At 38.1% G+C, this 18,665-nt stretch overlaps 1 protein-coding gene and 1 long non-coding RNA gene across 18 annotated transcripts in view; one reads left to right on the top strand and one right to left on the bottom strand.

The window, feature by feature from the left end:
• The window catches only part of SDCCAG8 (SHH signaling and ciliogenesis regulator SDCCAG8), a 235,448-nt gene that overhangs the window by 131,232 nt on the left and 85,551 nt on the right, over positions 1-18,665 (top strand). The window contains exon 15 of one of the 17 annotated variants that reach the window (XR_012032864.1): positions 17,616-17,778. The exons of the other annotated variants lie outside the window; for them this stretch is intronic. The gene's annotated coding sequence lies outside the window, so the exon portion shown is untranslated. The remainder of the gene's footprint in view (positions 1-17,615; positions 17,779-18,665) is intronic. 17 annotated transcript variants of the gene reach the window in all.
• LOC140634714 (uncharacterized) lies at positions 1,089-11,485 on the bottom strand. Its single transcript, XR_012032103.1, has 2 exons — positions 11,031-11,485; positions 1,089-1,895 (listed from the first exon to the last, which is right to left on the bottom strand). It is a non-coding gene; the product is annotated as an uncharacterized lncRNA (long non-coding RNA).

The raw sequence follows: 18,665 nt of genomic DNA, 5'->3' as shown, positions 1-18,665 counted from the left end.
ATAGGGAATTTTGGAGATTAGGAATAGAGTTGAAATTCGAGCTAAAAAAGAATGTCTCTGCACTTGGATTTGAAGCTGTCTTTGTCGGGTTTTGTTTTTGCTTTTATATTTAGCATCACAATAATTTTCTCTAACACATCTGAAGAATTGTTCTGGAAAAGTCTTTTTTTTTTGTAAATTATAAATATTTAATCAACCAAACCCTTAAGATTCAAATTTTAGATTGCAGGTTTTTAAACTGCTTTTATTAATAAAACCTGCCTGCAATTTTATGTCAGTGAGAAAAGCTTTCATTTTTGCCTTTTCTACAAAGGATTTAGAAAATTTTCCTGGCTCAATTAATTGTGCTTATTAATAAAAACATATGCAATAGGATCAAATCTTGGGGTAATTCCTCCAAATATAAAAGCAGCATTATGAATGAAGTACCACTTAGGTTTACATTTAGCTTCACATTTCTAACAGTGCTTTGGTTAAAATTCGTGTCATCTCTTTTCTCCTAGAAAAGTGATCTCCCTTTTTCTTAAAAGAAAACTGAATTGAGTCATTGGTTTACCTTTTTCCTAGAGAATATAGTTGTCTGAAATACTGGGAAATAATTCAACATAAAGTGATTTCATGTCCGATTTCTGAAGGGAGGGTAAATACTTGATAGCAGTGGATGACACAGAATAAATTCACTTGAGAGTATAATTTTCACCTAATTTTTATGAGTTAATTTTTTTTCACAGAACTGTCCTATTGGTACAATTTCTATTTCTTTAGCTAGATGATGATGTGCTTGTTGGGCAACATATATTTGAATATTATTGAAGCAGAATTGTTTATTTTTTTAAATGATGGAATTTAAAATATACTCAATTTGTATATTATGGGTTCAGTCTTTCAAAGCAGTAATGGAGCTGTGTGTTAATATATAGCTTATAATTGAAATGGTACATATTTGTACATTTTAAGCATTTCAGTGTAAAATTTCTTAATTGGAATACTCTTTCCCTTGGCTAATTCATTAGTGAAAATATTTATTCCTCAAGTTAATGCTGTATAGTATGAAGCAATTTTTACATAGTGTAAACTTGTTTATGATATTTTGATTTCACTTTAAAACTTTTATTTTGCTTCTTATACATATAGTTCATACTTGATATAATAAGAAGTGCAGACACACATGAAGGAAATACATATCAGCTGTCTGGTTTTACAAATGATCATGAAAATACCATGTCTTACTACTTTTGACTCCAAATTATTGTCTTCCCGAACCCAAAAGTAATTTTCACAAGTACATTACACAACAGAACTTCATCTTCTGCTGGTTAGCAGTAGAGGATTTAAATCCATGCCGACAGTTCATTTGACAATGACCTTGAGGGGCTTTGCTTCTTGAAGAAGAAAGCAGAAGCTTGCGGTAAACAAAGTTCACTTCTGACAGATGGATTGAATGACAGAAAGGTTGCGAGTGCCAGAATAGCCCTGGCAGAGGAGGAAATGTTCAGTGGAATCCAACAGGAGAGGAGGTGTGAACAGGTGCAGGGTTGCTGACGGAAGGGGAACCAGATGGAAGGAGCCAGAGCCAGTTTATTTAAAGGAAAAGGCAGAAAACATTGAAAGGCTGTGCGATCAGTGGCTAAAAGTGTTCATAGAGGAAGGTAAAAATTCACAAAGCAAAACTGCACAGTGGGGTAGCTAACACTTAGCATAATGGTAGTAATTTGTGAGTTTAGTTTGGAAGTTGCAATTGAAATACATTCATCTTGGCTCTTGACACCATCAAGGATAGATATTTGAAAGTTGTTTATTTTTTTTAAGTTTCTAAGCTTTTTTTAATCCATCCATTAATTTAATTTTTTCCAGCCAGAAGCTCCGTTGTGATAATACTAAAATTGTGTCATCAGCTAGGAAAAGAAAAAAAAATTTAAGTGAAGGTTAACATTCCATTCAAATTTATCTTGTGATGCCTCAGTTTTGTTCACATATGGGAAGCAAATGCACGCACTGTTGGGTGACATCTGTAATATCTAAGAAATTTGCAATGTTGGAATGGATGCTGTTGGTTGCTTTTGTTGTTTTGAGTCTCTGTTCATTTCGTGAAGTCCAGTTTGATAGTTCCAGTAAGATTAATGCTCCCTAAAATGTATATCTGCCTGCCAGATCTGCAGGTTAATTTCTGTTGCTAAGGTGTCCTGGTTGTCATTGACTTTCCATGACCTGTCTTTAAGGAGACACCTGCAAACTCAAGAGGCATATACAATAGGAACAGTGTATACAGTAGGGCAAGGCAGGGAGGACTTTCTTATTTTCTTAGACTTATTAAACTTTCTGCAAACCAAAGACATCCTTGGTAATCATCTGCCTGGTCACATCACACATGCCATTTATGTGGACCCTCGTCTACCACTGTTGTCCTTGAAATTTTCCTACGTTACATTACTGATAAAGAGCTGCCAATTGAGGAGGAGCTGCTAGGAAGCAATCCCCAAGAAAAATGATGAAAATGCACAATTATTTTGAGGTGTTAAAGATCTAGTAATTTATCCACAAGAGTTGCTGCACACTTTTCACAAAGATTAAATACCCAGGATATACTCAGCAAGCACTGTGTTCACATTCCCCATCTCAGAGCAGCCTGGATCGGATAGTTTACCATTGGATTCGGGCAGATATTCGGAACATTCTGATTTTAGAGATGACATCTACGATCCCTGGAATGTTTTTGTCAGTGAAAAGAGAGAACTGCAATTTGATTAGCAGTTATAGAAGATGTTGATTCATGCCTGTGTTGTTCTTGGAGAGCCGAGCTCTTGGTCATTTTTTTTTTTTAAGACTGGGTGAGGCTATACACAACTGTATATTTGAAGGAAAACGAGTAAATGATTTGTTCCAAAAGAAGGAATTTGATCATCTGTATTTACAACCAGCTCCAAAATGTGCCTCTTTCTCCTCACTTGTTAAGAAGTTTTCATTTAATATATATTCTTATTAACCTAAAATTTTACATAAAGTTGGTTGGAGCTTACTTGCTCTAATTGTAATGTACTGAGTTTGCCACCTCTTCCATCATAGTTCCTGAGTACCTTTATAAAATCCTTCTAATAACAATATTGAGCCTTTTAATAATAATATAAAAAACTAGCATGGTGCTGCCATATAAAATAATACCATAAAACTCACCTGAATTATGGGATGCAAATTGAAAGGTTGTAAAAAGAAACCACAACAATTAGTCATCATTTGGTGCCTCACAAACTAAGCTGCAAACTCTTTATAGGTGGAACTAATAACTTCCCAGAAATATGTAAACTTAGCTATATTCAGCATAATGTCTTATGTCATAGGGGTTTTGAAATTTTTTTGAATGAAGGGATAATGGGTTGATTGCTATTAAACAGGCGTTCATTCAACATTAGCTATACTAGGTGCTGAAGATGTTTTAAATGAAGAGAGCATGATCCCTCTCCACAGGTAACTTACAACCTAGTGGATAAGGTGTACATAATAACTACCTATGTGTGTGTATGTGCATGCACGTATTTGTGTTAAATCTGGAACAGTATTAAATATAGTAAAACATAAAACAGTATATTTATAAATGTTCTTTATCATTGTGAGTGAATGAATTAGTGGAACAAGCCTCATCCGTCCAGCCCTCGTTATATGTGAGGATTGAGGTGAGGGAGGTTAAGTGACTTGCCCAAGGTCAGCAGTTCTTCAGTGGACACTGAAAATTTCAATCTCCATTTCCTTACTCTTAGTCTAGTGCTCTTCCTGGTACTCTGCATTATATAACCCTGATATTCAGTGATAATATGACTTGTCTGAATAAACCTATTAAAAATCTTTCTGTCAGAGTCCTGCACAACCTGTTGCTGAAAGGAAAAGCAGCTTTCTTTTTGGTCTTTTCCACATGGTTACAAGTTCTTGAAACAAATAAAACACTGTAACTTGAGCAGCCAGGTGGCTCAGCGGTTTAGCGCCACCTTCGGCCCAGGGCATGATCCCGGAGACCGGAGACCGGGATCGAGTCCTGCGTCCAGCCTGCTTTACCCTCTGCCTGTGAAGGGATAATGGGTTGATTGTGTGTGTGTGAAAAAGCAGTCCCAGCCTGCTTTTCCCTCTGCCTGTGTCTCTGCCTCTCTTCCCCTCTCTGTGTGTCTCTCATAATAAATAAATGAAAATAAAAACAAAAACGCTGTAACTTAAAAGCACCAATTACTACTTCTTGGAACACTCTTCCTGGGGGTAATGGTCAAGATAGCTCCCCTGACACCCTACTTACTCTCTGATAAGCTCGTTACTCACATTAACTCACTTAATCTCCACATGACCCTTTTGGATAGATTCTGCCATGGGCCCATTTTACAGATAAGAAAACTGAGGTGCATGGGGTCACAGCACTGGCAATGAGGTAGAGTCGGAATTCAAGCCTCAGCAATTAGGCTCCAGTATACGTTTATTTATTACACTTAGTATATTGCCTCTGATGGTGGGTGTTCTGAGAAAATTGATTCTGTGATCAATTCCTTTTGGAAAGTTGAATTGAATAGGGCTTTTGCCAGTAGGGCTTCTCAGAGCCTTGGAAATGCTAACTAGTGCACATTGTGACTCTCTTGCAAAGGGATTTAGTTTTCAGCATTTTCCAAATCTATATGACTTATGGAAACTCTTTCATTAAATCTCTACATGTCTCCCAGGAATCAGGTTTTTAGGAATACACTTGGGGAAGAATTAATCGAAATTAATTTGTGGTAGGATAACTGAATTTTCACGTGGCAAGTTTTTATTTTCTTATCAGTACTTCTGGAACTTCTCTCCCTAGCCCTGCTCCGTGCTGCACTTCGATTCATGCAGAGAGCAGGTGGGTGGCACCTTTCAATTTAAGTGCAGTCTGTCCTCTAAAGTGGGGTGAGCATGGGGGAGCATCTCTGGCCATTACGTGAATAGTTAGCTGTGCCAGTGTCACATTACAATGGGGTCCTCCAGATCCACCATTTCAACTTGGCCCTTTATATGATAATAGTTCTTGAAAATAAATTTGGCAAATAACTAGATGCCAGTCAGTTGATCAGATTTAGGTATCTCTCTCAAAGCTTGACCCTTAGAATAAGATTTCATAGAGTAAGATTTAATGGATACTTTTGGACATAAATCCTTCCAAAAAAAACCTCTGCCAGGAATTATTGGCACAGATTCAAAGTCTGGGCCCCTAAATCAGACTCTGCAGTAGACCTTATTCTCCTTCAACTCTTGCTATCCTAATATTCCTTCCTCCCTTCCAAGTATATCCCTTCCTATATCCTGAAGAAATGGAGTAACTAACTCATGGATAGTAAGCTCTAGAAGTCGAGAAGTTGAGAACTCATAATGTGTTAATTTTTTTGTAAATACACTTGGAGGTGCCTATAATTTATCATTTTTTCCAGCAGCTCCCATTGGTAAGATTTTTCTGTAAATAATGATGTTGCAGTGATAATGATGACTGGAACTGTGACTCTCATGAGGGCTTACTATGTGTGGTCCTGGCTTCCCCACCCATCCCTCCCCTTTCTGGGTTCTTGAATTCTATTTCTTCCAACAAACAAATTCCAGCAATTTTTGTAGAGAGTTGAAACCATTCATTGGCTTATCTGAATTCCACAAAGTGCAGATTATGTTTTGCAGTAAGTGAGAACTACAAAGGCAACAGATTAGCTCACCAGGCGGTGGGATAGTTTATTAAACTGGCTGACACACTAACTCATATGAGTATTTGGTCCTCTTGACAGACTATGGAAATGCTAGATTTTTACTAGAAACAAGTAATGAATTATACAAGATTGATGACTAGAGATTCAAAAATCTTTGGGAAAAAAAAGGGAAATCCGTGGGGAAAAATCTCTTGGAGAATTTGTTATTTCCATTAAATAATTACAGAAAGACTATGAAATGCTAAAGATTTTCCAACCCTATGCACTTTACCTTATTAGGAGTCTTAATGCATGTTCATAACTGGATATTTTTCTATAATTTGCCTGCTTGACTATGTGGAATAATTTTTAATATGCTTTATAATTTAATTTTAATTATGAATATGTATTTTGGGAGGTGCTTCAAACCAGATCTGATTTTTTTTTAAAAAAGGTTTTATTGCTTCCATTTGTATAATATGGTAACTGCTTCAGCTTTAGCTAATTCTTCATTTTCTGTCAGAAATCTCCTTCCATTCTCCTTTCAAGCAATGGTGACAGACCGATTTAAATGAGAAATTTGTCAAAGTAAAAAAAAAAATGTTATTTTAATAGCTTTTGCTTCTTATAAAAATTATGAGATTTGATATCTTCATGAGGCATTTAAAGTTAGCAGGTTTTGGCAACATGGTTATTTTGATTTGTGGCCCATCAAGATTAAAAATGATTCTTTGCTCTGGGGAAGTAGACAAAGGAGTTATGCTCAAACCCACACTGTCCAATGGAAATACAAGGAGAGCCACAAAATGCAAGCCACATATTTAATTAAAATTTCCAAATAACCATATTTTAAAAGGTAAAAAGGAACAGGTGAATTAATTCTAAAAATTTCGTTAACCTAATAAAATAAATAAAATGGCATCATTTCAACATGCAGTATAAATTAATGAGGTTTTTCGCTTTTTTTTTTCTAATTATTCACAGCCCAGTGCACATTATTTACCCCTATAGGGCATTTCCCTTCAGCCCAGCCACGCATCAGGTGCATGGCAGCCACATGCAGCCAGTAGCTACGGTACAAACCATGGCATCCCTAGGCTCTTGTTTTCACTTTTCCCAGCTTCTCCTCAATGCCTGGTCAGGTTGCGGTTGGTTTCTCATGAGTGTAAAATCTGAATTCTGTTTCTACAAGAACTGGAATCATTCTATAAAACAAGAAATCGTGTCAGGTTCTTCTGTAATTTTGGGGTCAGTAGCCAGGCCTGTCTTTGATTAGTACTTTTTTGAAGAATTGCCACTTTGAGCAAGAGAGGGAGAGGAAGCTGCCATTCCCTGCCGTTCTTTGAAGAGCAGCTCAACTTCTGGCTGTACCAGCAGCCCAAGAGAGTAAGTTCTTCCTGTCTTATGGGCCCATCTTTGCCTTTACACCTTACAGCTGTGGCAGATAAATTTGACAATGAGCTCACCAGATGAGTTTAGACCTTTTTCAAAGGGTGGTCGGGGCCAGATGTTGCTGGCTGCTTTATATAGATTGTCTCACGTATCCTGATAATATCATTTCATTAAAGGAGAAAAATGGCTTTAGACTGAGGTCCCGTCTAATGGCACATAATTGGTGCCTGGTGGGGCCAGGGCCCAAATCTGCTCTGTGTGCATCCAAAGCCCAAACTCACATTTGCTCTACAATACCACTCCTCCCATATTGCTTTTATCAGTAAACTAAGGAAATTTTTTATTATTTCTTTGAGCTTGTGAGTCTTTGAGGTAATGGTATTGATTGTTACACTTTGAATAGTCATCTTCTAGAAAATAATAACAATAATAATGGTATTGATTAATATTTTTGATCACAGGATATGACCATGTTGTACTAAGCACATTTTACATACAGTGTTATGGTATTCCTAAAGAGAGGTATGTTATTAACCCCATTTCATATTTGCAAAAACTGAGACATCAGGTAAGTGACTTGCTTATGGTGCACAGCTAATAAGTCGACACGTTGGGACTCTGATGCCGCATCCAGCTTACACCAAGGTCTGAGCTCTTAACCTCTGGCTCCTGTGTGCAAATTCATGACCCAGCCCTGCTGGCAGTGGGCTTACATGCTGAGGCCTCAAGTCCAGGGGCCCAATGTTGTTTTTAGAGGCCCTTTAGGATTTTAATTCTTTATATTCCTCAGGGCATGAATTCCCCTGTTTGGGGTAAGCTCAGAACAGACTACTCTGTAGAAATGAAGTTGAATATAGATTTAGAATAAAGGAAGAAGGAGGTCTTCAGGAACAGAAGGGGCAGCTCTGTAGCCATAGGAATGCTGAGCATCATGGCCTTTTGACGGCCATGAAATAAGAAAACCAACACATTTATGTTTCTGTAGAGAAGGAACCTTTCAGAAGGTAGGAAAGACAAATTATAAGCATGTGTTCCAAGTCAAATAGAAATCATGTTAAATCATAAAAATGACTACAAGGAAAAATGTTTTCTTGAGAAAAATGAACCTCAGTACCGTGGCAAGAACATGCTTCTCTTATTTGGAAAAGTGAGGATAACACTAGGATGGGAATCTAAACACTTGAGCTCCGGTCAGTTTTTTTTTCTGTAAATATAATTGTGCTTTTCAGCTCCAGAATCCTGTGCAAAAATGGAAAGTTTACAGATATCTCAATCAAGATTTAAAAATGAACTAGCTATATTTTTGTTATCAAGCCAAGATTAGTCAATAGAACACAATCCTAATTCCTAGGTACAGACATACTTAATGTTTGACCAGAAGCTCACCACTTCAGCAACAATGTAAACTCCGCTGTCTTTTTTACAGCATTTCCCCCACTTAAATTCAGACTTCTGGTAAATTCAGCCGTTTGACACATAGCTATAAACTGAGATATAAATTAAAAAGTACTTTTAAGAAGCAAAACAAGGGACACCTGAATGACTCGGTGGTTGAGCATCTGCCTTCGGCTCAGGACCCTGGGGTCCTAGGATTGAGTCCCACATCAGGCTCCCCATAGGGAGCCTGCTTCTCCCTCTGCCTATGTCTCTGCCTCTCTCTGTGTGTCTCTCATAAATAAATAAATAAAATCTTTAAAAAAAAAAAAAAGGAGGGAAAACAAAACATAGCACCAACTCATAGACAACTGACACAAAAAATTTTAAGAAGTAGGTCAGTATACTTCGATTTGCTTTCTGGCTCTTTAGAACAGCATCTGAGTCTTTTCATGCAGCAGCTGTTATAAACGGCCTCCTGTTTGCAGTCACCAGTAGTAGGCACCTGAAGGTACAATGGTGAGCCCTGATCCCTAAGAGCATCCCAGCAGTGGTGATGGTAGTAGCAAGCAGACCTTCCTCATTTGACATTACGACCTTGATTATCAAGTGGAGTTGATTATGATTGCTCACGGAAACAAAGCCATAATAAATATATATTTTAGACATATTTCTACTGTAAACAGATTTCTGTGGGTCTTATGCCTGGAAAGTTCTCTCATGTGGAACACCTCACCTCTCAACATCCCAGATAAATGAAGGATTATTCTATTGTACTTGAGAAATGAGATGCTATAAAGTAGATTTAAAAATTTTTGCTATTATGACCTATTTCTTAAGAAATTTAGTAGCCACAAAGCAACCAACACATTCCCCATTTAATAATCAATCTGAGAAATTTCAAAAACAAAAAAATTTTCAAAAACATTTTATTTTTATTTATTTTATTTATTTTTTTAAAGATTTTTATTTATTTATTCATGATAGACATAGAGAGAGAGAGAGGGAGAGACACAGGCAGAGGAAGAAGCAGGCTCCATGCCGGGAGCCCAACGTGGGACTCAATCCCAGGACTCCAGGACTGCACCCTGGGCCAAAGACAGGCGCTAAACCGCTGAGCCACCCAGGGATCCCCTCAAAAACATTTTTTAAAAAAATTTTATATACTTATTCATGATAGACACAGAGAGAGAGAGGCAGAGACACAGGCAGAGGGAGAAGCGGGCTCCATGCTGGGAGCCCGATGCGGGACTCGATCCTGGGACTCCAGGATCATGCATGCCCTGGGCTAAAGGCAGGCACTAAACCACTGAGCCACCCAGGGATGCCCCCTCAAAAACATTTTAATAAAATAGAAACTTTTTTCAATTGGCAGTATCACAACTTGACAATGATGCATATCCATTGACAGGTTACAGAAATTCCATTATAATATATATCGATCCTACTGATGTCTGATCTGAAGTGACTCAACAGAAGGATGAATTATGAGAACTAGTAGATAAGCTGTCATCTTTCAGAGAGGACAGGCAAGAATGGACCAAAGTGATCAATTTATATAGAAGGGTTACAGATAGAAAATATGGATATTTTGACAATAGGAAGATACATAGGCAAAATCATGATCTAATTTATTTTATGTGATAGCATATTCTCATTCTTTGCTCTGGTGAAGTGGGCCCATGATGTCATAAAATAGAATAGACTAACAATCACTTACGCATCAGAGACCTCTGAGCTCTCAAAAAATGTTCAGGGTAAAAATCGTTGAAATGTGCATTTGGTGGTTGTTCAGTCTCAGTATCTACCTATGGCAGCTACCATCTCTCCGAAACAAATTCAGAAATTGCTCTTGCTATTGCTGTAGTAATAAGTGCTCTCCCTCCTTCTGATGTTGTCCCTCCCCATCTGTTCCCCACACTGCAGCCAGAGTGATCTTTCTGAAGCATGAGTGTGATCACAACACTCCCCTGCTTAAAGCCCTGCGTTGGCTCCCTATTTCCCTCAGGATGGAGTCCTTAAAAATAACTTCATGTTCTGGCTCCTGCCTACATCTTCAGTCTCTTCTTTCTCCAATCTCCCTCTACCAGCAGCTCGCTTCTACCCTGCAACGTGTGTATCCACCCTTCGGTCTTGCCAAGGCTGTTTGCAATTTTCCAAAGGCACCTGGGTTATCCCTCCTCCCTGAATCTTTGGGCACGCTGTCCACTTAGCTTGTCACAATATTCTTCTCATTCTTTGCATGGCTATTTATAGCTCATTTTCAGCCTCTAATTATTTTTTTAAGAATATTTATTTATTTATTTATTTATTTATTTATTTATTTATTTGAGAGAAAAAGAGAGCATGAGCAGGGGTACAGACAGAGAGGGACAGGAAGACTCCCTGCTGAGCAGGGAGTGGGACTTGATCCCAGGATCCCGAAATCATGACCTGAGCTGAAGGCAGACGCTTAACCAGCTGAGCCACCCAGGCACCCTCAGGCTGTAATTTTTTAAACTTCCTAAAAACCCTCCCTGACTGTATGCACCTTGCCACTCTCCAACTCCTGTCCCGTCTTCCTGTATGATAGCAGGCATTTAGCCCTATTTTCATATTTACCATTCTGTCTTAGTTGTTCTTTCTTCTCTGTCTTCTTCACCATGAGTTCTGAAGGCACTGTCACGGTCTGTGTCTTGTACACTGATGCATCCCCACACTTCTGTGTGTGGCACAAAGTAGGTGTTTGAGTATTTGTCGAATGGATGAGCAGTAGGAGTCTGACGAAACCACTCATGTGAGGCGATGCCATGAAATGGAAGTATATTGAACTGGAAGCAAAAAGATAGATGTCAGTTCTAGCTCTGCCACTTCATACTGGCTGTGCACCGTTGAGCAAATATCTTAATTCTCTGGGCTTGAGTTGTCTCTCATGTCAAGCAGGGTTAACTGTTCCATCTTCCTGGCTTCCAGAATTGTTATAAGAGTAGAGAGGTCAATTCATTTGAATGTTCTTTACAAAACAGAAAGCACGAGTGTGGGGAGACACTGAGTTGGTTAAGATTGCGTGGTTTTGTCTGCTGTGAATGCAAGTGGCGCACAAGATATCTCATCAAGCACGGCCTCCTTTGCTTGACAGTTAGCATTTCCAAATTATTTTGGAGATACTGTAAGAACACTTTTGGAGAGCCACTTATTTTTAGGGATGTTTTTGTTAATTATTTCCTTTCTTTTGTGTTTATTCCTTTGAAAGATGTTGATCTCCTTTCTGTTTCTGCTTCCTTTCCTAGAAGTGACTCATGTTCTAATCTGATAACTCATGTTTCAACATTGTACTTAAAATTCTGACACACTTTGCAGTGAAGAAAATAGAAATAATTTACTCTAGGAAATATGAGTGATGCCATTAGGTTTTTTTTTTTTTTTTTTTTTTTTTTTTTGCGTACTTGAGGAAGTAGGGGTTGCTGAAAGCTACTCCTCTTGTATTTTTTTTATCCCTCTTGTATTTTTTTTAAATTTGTTTATGTATTTATTAAAATACAAGAACCTAGCCCTTGTAAACAAGTATAGGATTTTTTTTGTTCTTGTCAAACATGGAAGACATCATGTTGTCTACTAATTTTACTGTTGTTTTTATTTTGTTGTTATTGTCCATAACAATATAAAACTAAATTAGATGTTGGCCAAAATAGGGACTATCTTATCCTGTTCTCTTCCAATCAGTAGATAGGAGGACCCTTAAACCTTGTGGAGACTTAGTACTTTCCATCTCTTAACAGTTGTTTATTCATTCATTCATTCATTCATTTATTCGTCCATCAAATATTTGTTGACCACACAGCGATGTCCCAGGCCACTCCAGGCTCTTGGGATAAATTAGTGAGCAAAACCAAGGACTCTATTTTTTAGGTACTTACATTCTGCATAAGATGTACGTGTCTTATCTTCTGAGGCCAGAGATGTAGTTGTGTGCCTTTTAACGTTTTTGTAAAGCTCAGTGTATTTCTTTAAGGAGGATATGACTAATTGATAGTGTCATTGTAGGAGGAAGTGATCCAATAACATATGGGACAAATGGAGAAGGAGAACTATCAGGGAATTCAGCTATCAAGGTGGATGATATAACTCTTAAAAGACACACACGGATAATTGAATTATTTCAGTTATCTTTTTAACCTTCTCTCATTTCTCTGCACCCCTGAAAAACTAAGAGATTGAAACATAGGGATTCATACTGTGGACTTTAGAGTCAGGTTGGCCTGGATTTCCTGGCTATGGCCCTTAATAACTAGGAGATTTCGATCAAGTAATAAAACCTTTCTAGGCTTCAGTTTCCTAGTTTATAAAGTAAGGATAAGAATCTACCTCAGGAAAAAAAAAAAAAGAATCTACCTCAGAGGCTTGGTATGAGAATTAAATAAAAGGAAAAATGTAAAGAGTTTAGCATACAGTATACATTAATAAGTAATACTTTACCAAAATTATTCATCCTTTAAGGTAGGATCTTTTTTCTGCCCTATTTGAATGAAGAACCCTGGGATTAAAAGAATTAAGTTACTGGTCCATGGCCACATAAGTAACAAGAAGGTGAATGCCATGATTTGACACTGTAGCTGTGTGACTTTTCTACTGTTTTCTGTTTCCTCTCAAGATATAATTTTTCCAGAACACAAAGAAAATAAACTGAAAGTGGTATGTATACATTTGTGTAAAAAAATAAATAAAAATTTTAAAAGCCACAAAGCCACTAAAACTGTCAGCAAATATTTAATTCTAGTTAATAGTAGATATGCTTTCTATAGCAGATTAGCAATTTTCTGTGTATACAATATAAGTTTGAACAAATGAGTAAATATGTTGAAGATAATGGGAGCCAAGTTTCTCACTGTTGAGGAAGAAAATTATAGTGATGGAAAGAAGGGAGACTAGGTTTTATCTATGCTGTTGGGTTGGAATTAGAAAGATTAGTGTGAATGTACATGTATTATTAATATGCACTTATGTGGAAAAAATAATTATGTATTTCTACCTTTGTATGTATATTCTTATCCTGGTACTGTCTACTAAGGTTATTTAGAAGCAGACTTCTCAGTAGCAGTGTGCACCACCTGATGACAAATCTTGGTTCTAAATACCATTCTCCACTAAAAGGCAGAAGAGTTCCTTGGACAAATGATGATTGCAAGACTGGTACAAGGATAGTACCAGATGAGCCTGGAACATCTTGGTGGGGATAGAAGGCCAAGGCATTCATAGGAGTAAGAGAGAGATATAGGAAACAGCTTGAAGGGGTTCTCACTGGCCAAATCTAGGATGAGCTAAACAAAAAAATAAATAATGACCGTACTAGATTATAGCCCACTGAGTAAAATAGAAATCTATGACTCCATGCTGATATCAATGAATTAATAAAGGGAGAGAAAGGAAGACCCCCTTTTTTTTATGATAGATTGAGAGAGAGAGAGAGAGAGAGAGAGAGAGCAGAGACACAGGCAGAGGGAGAAGCAGGCTCCATGTACCGGGAGCCCGACGTGGGACTCAATCCCGGGTCTCCAGGATCGCGCCCTGGGCCAAAGGCAGGCGCCAAACCCGCTGCGCCACCCAGGGATCTCAGGAAGACCTTTTCTTGCAGCACAATGTTAACTAACAAATAAGGAAGAATGTTAGAATAGAAGAGTCACCATTGGATGTAAAATTAGTGGATTAGAATTTAATGAGGAATAGGGTATTTAAGTGGTCTTAGCATCTCCCAACAAATTACCTATCAATTACAAAGAAGGAGGTAGTACCTTTATAGTGGAGAAGCCTGGGAGAGCCCACCTAACCAGTGGTATACCAGGGCTGCCTCATGCCAGCCTATGAAAGCCAACCGTGTGTATTTTGTCCCAAATGTGTGTTCAGTGATGTTACTTTGGTAGCCTAAAACAGGCCATGGTAGAAGCATTTACACTGGAAATTGGTAAACACTACAAATAAACAGTTCTGTCCCTCTGGAGACCAGTTATTAAACATTTTATAGCATACCAATGACATTAAACAAGTGTTCAAAGATAATATTGCTAATGTTGGGACAAATGAACATCATGTGTCTTAACTCATAATAACACCCATACCTCTCTGCTGCTTTTCTATATAATTCCATCAGGAATGGCTCTTGGCTAGAAAGCATGTTAGAAAGGGTCTGATAGGGCAACCTGGGTGGCTCAGCAGTTTAGCACCACCTTCAGCCTAGGGCATGATCCTGGAGACCCAGGATTGAGTCTCATGTCAGTCTCCCTGCATGGAGCCTGCTTCTCCCTCTGCCTGTGTCTCTGCCTGTGTGTGTGTCTCATGAATAAATAAAATCTTAAAAAAAAATTTTTTTTAAAAAAGGTCTGATAACTTTGTCTTACCAATACTGTCACAAAGCTCTCTATATTGTACTTTAAAAGGGAAACACCTTTTAACCAAAAGGGTTTTAAGTTTAATACTAGAACTTTCAGCCCTCAGTGAAAAGATGACTAGAAACATGGCAGACAGGACTGGTGCCTCAAATCACTGCCACTATAGGCCTCATTCTCGGGTTAGACTTGAAGCTTTCATCATTTCTGTCCCAGACTCATTGATGAACTTTAGGATCATCAGAAACTTTTAGTTCTTCAATGTATCTATAAAATTTTAAATGTCCTTAAAAAAATCTAGTAAGTCATTTTTTCTCTTCGACATGAATATTTTTAAAATAGCAGGATTTAAAATAATGATCCAGAAATGTTGGGGATCAGAACAGTTCCTCAGTCTGTTTCTTTAATGGGATGGTATATATCATTGCAGACATTCTTAGAAAATATAATCAACCACAACTATAATTGGAAAAAAGGAGTGGCAAAACCTCTGTGTGTACATAGTCTGTGTTTTAAGTCTATCCAGTACTTTTGACTTTAACTCTTGTCATCAAGAAAACATTGACATGGCCACGCATGCATTTGTGGCCACTGGTGATTGTGAATAATTTGGGGAAGAAGAAAGATGTTCCTATTGTAGTCCATTTGCTCCTTTTTAAAATTAGCTCTATGGAGGTAAATTTAAATATAAAAATCACCAACTTTAGGTGTGCAATGAAATATATTTAGGCAAATGTATACAGAGGTGGAACCGTCATAATCCTAATACAGAATATTTCTGTCAACTCCAAATTTTCCTCATGCCTATTTGTTGCCTCACACTCATCCCCTGTCCTCGGTTCCTGGTGGCACTCATGTGTCGCTCTAGTGTTTACTTTTCTAGAACATCATGTAAATGAAATCATACAATATGTTTTTGGTGCCTGGCTTCTTTAACTAAGCATACTGATTTTGAGGCTCACTTGTGAGTTATACTTACAGTACCTTGTTCCTTTTTATTCCTACTATTCCTAGTATCCCTGTAAAGCTATAACACAATTCGTTTATCCACTTGGCAGTTAATAGACATTTAGATTGTTTCTAGTTTTTAGCTATTATAAATACATCTTTCAGCCTCATTTTAATCACAACCAAGAAATTCTTCTTTACTGACATTGCTTTTATTCCAGTTTATAAAATATGGCTAGCTACAAATCTGATTAAGTGAAATCATCAGTGTTCTGAGTGAGAACGGAAAGAAACCCAGTTGGGGAAGACCAGCTCAGCTACCCTTCAGGGCACTCTCACACTCCACTGGGACTGACGTCTCATTTTTCTTAGCTTTGGTAGTTTACCCTTATAGCTTTCTTATCATGTATTCCACCTTCTACTTCCTATTTTAGCCATTTTGAATTCCCTGTCAGGAGCAAGGACTATGCCATATTTGTCATTATTTGACTCCGTGCCTAGCAGAGTGTCTTTCACATAATACAGTTTTGTTAAATATTAAATGAATTGATTTGAATTCTTCCCTAATCCCTCCCTTGGATACATAAGTGGTTTTTATTAATTCTTTCATCCATGATTACATTACCTCTGGAGTGTCATAAAATAGGTTTCCCTAGATCAGAATATTTCAAATACCACCTCTGCCTTCACATCATTTACAATGTAACCTTGAGCAGATTTCTTTTTTCAGCTGTAATGTGAAAGGATGTGATTAGACAGATCTGAGATTCCCTTTCAGTTCTAACATTGTAAGGTTTTATAAAAAGCCTACTAAGTCGGGGCAGCCCCGGTGGCACAGCGGTTTAGCGCCGGCTGCAGCCCAGGGCGTGATCCTGGAGACCCTGGATCGAGTCCCCCATCAGGCTCTCTGCATGGAGCCTGCTTCTCCCTCTGCCTATGTCTCTGCCTCTCTCTCTCTCTCTCTCTGCATCTCTATAAATAAATAAAATCTTAAAAAAAAAAAAAGCCTACTAATTCAGAAAGAACCTACAGGAGGAGAACGCAACACGGGAGTAATGGGGGCTGAAGGGAGGAAATAGGAAAGTACGGGTATGCCATGTTTTTATCCATTAAAAAAAATGTGAACTGGACTTGTGATCATTTCGTACCACAGATATTGAATCATTATGTTGTACACCTGAAACTAATATGTCAATTATACCTCAATTAAAATTATAAAATAATATGTAGTTTCTTAAATACAGTAAAAATTGGAGAAGGATTCAAGAAACAAGACATGGTGTATAACTCAACATTTGTTGGTAGAGCTTTTTTTTTTTAATTTCATTTATTTATTTGAGAGAGCAAAGAGAGTGCACATATAAGAGGCAGGGAGGGGCAGAGGGAGAAGCAATCTCCCTGCTGAACAGAGAGCCTGACCTGGTGCTCAATCCCAGGACCCTGGGATCATGACCTGAGCCGAAGGCAGACGCTTAACTGACTGAGCCACCCAGGCACTTTGGTCGAGTATTCTTTTAAATTGTCTTATTTTATAAGGAGAGGTACAATAACAATAGTTATTTTTTCTATTATAAATTTAGAATATCAGTTATTAGGCAGCTTCTCATGCTAAAAATTGATGTTGAGACCCTTATGTAGAAGAACCATAGCCACAGTTTACCAAGGGTAGCCCCAGTTATCACTATTGTCCTGGTATGATTATCAATAGCTCTCCTTTTCACTCTCAAATGCATATTGGTTTTGTATCCATTTGTATTGGTGCATTGTATGGCTACCCGGTTTTTAGTGATCTCAGAGCCCCACATCTCCCTGCCTATAACCAGGGGTCTGACCTAAATGTGGTTACTCAGTGGAAGAGTTCACAGTGTTCTTTTTTTAGGCTCATTCCTTCAGGAGCATGATCTCCAGCTGACAGAGGCACCAGAGCCACTATCATCCAGGCACTCTTCTTTTTAACATGTCTGAAAAGTTTTTGCCCCCTCATTACCAGCTTGAGCAGATTCTCCAGCCTCACTAAAGACTGCACCCTCCCGTCCCCCATGGTAAGGATATAAGAACATCTATTCATTAAGCATTCACTGCTGACTTCTTATGTGCCAATCCTAAGGCGGGCTCAGGATTTAGAGACACAAAGATGACAAGAAGCAATAATTCAAGTGTGATAAATGCTATCTTAGTAGGATGTATCCATTTACAACATATATTAAGGTCGCTGAGGAAAGAATACTTGATTTAAGAGAGAATGGAAGGAGAGGGGAGAATTTTGAGCAGACTTCAAAGGACCAGGGTACATTGAGTAGAAGGACAGGGGTGGGGGTGGAACTGGATGGTGGGGAAGACATCCCAGGAAAACAGAGACATAAGCAGTGATCCACAGGCAGAAGATGCATGAAGTGACTGGAGAGGCAAAAGGTGGCCTAGTATATCTATTTGTTGCAATATACCAGTTTGGAACTTAGTGTGAGGGAAGACCTTGGAGCAAGTCCAGGGGGGTGTTGTTATTAGAAGCACCAGAAGGGACCTTATTTCACATTTAACGTGGACTCCTGATGATTCCATTTGAGTGAGGTATGGGTATAGTTTCCTTCTGAAATTTTACACCACAACATTACTGCATGCATTGACCAATTTCAATACAGACTTTCCTTATGTTGCTTTATAATTAGAAGCCAATGAATCGAAGCTCCACAGCGGTATGTAGACTACTAGTGATAGCTTTATGGAATTGTTTATTTTTAGTTTGGCAAAGGCAAGGCAGTAAATATCTCAATTAGTAAACTAAAACAGCACGGATGAGAAATGCCCACAAGGAGATAAGGAGTTAGAAATAACTAAGTCAGTTAATTAAAGGAAACCCTCATTTCACTTACCCATATTTAGAGTATGAGGAACAAACCTAATGTGTGTGTGTGTGTGGTGTCAGTATCTA

This window comes from Canis lupus, chromosome 6 (assembly GCF_048164855.1).
Source record: "Canis lupus baileyi chromosome 6, mCanLup2.hap1, whole genome shotgun sequence".
In the NCBI taxonomy this organism is placed as follows: Eukaryota; Metazoa; Chordata; class Mammalia; order Carnivora; family Canidae; genus Canis; species Canis lupus.
This window is presented reverse-complemented; position numbering and strand designations above follow the sequence as displayed.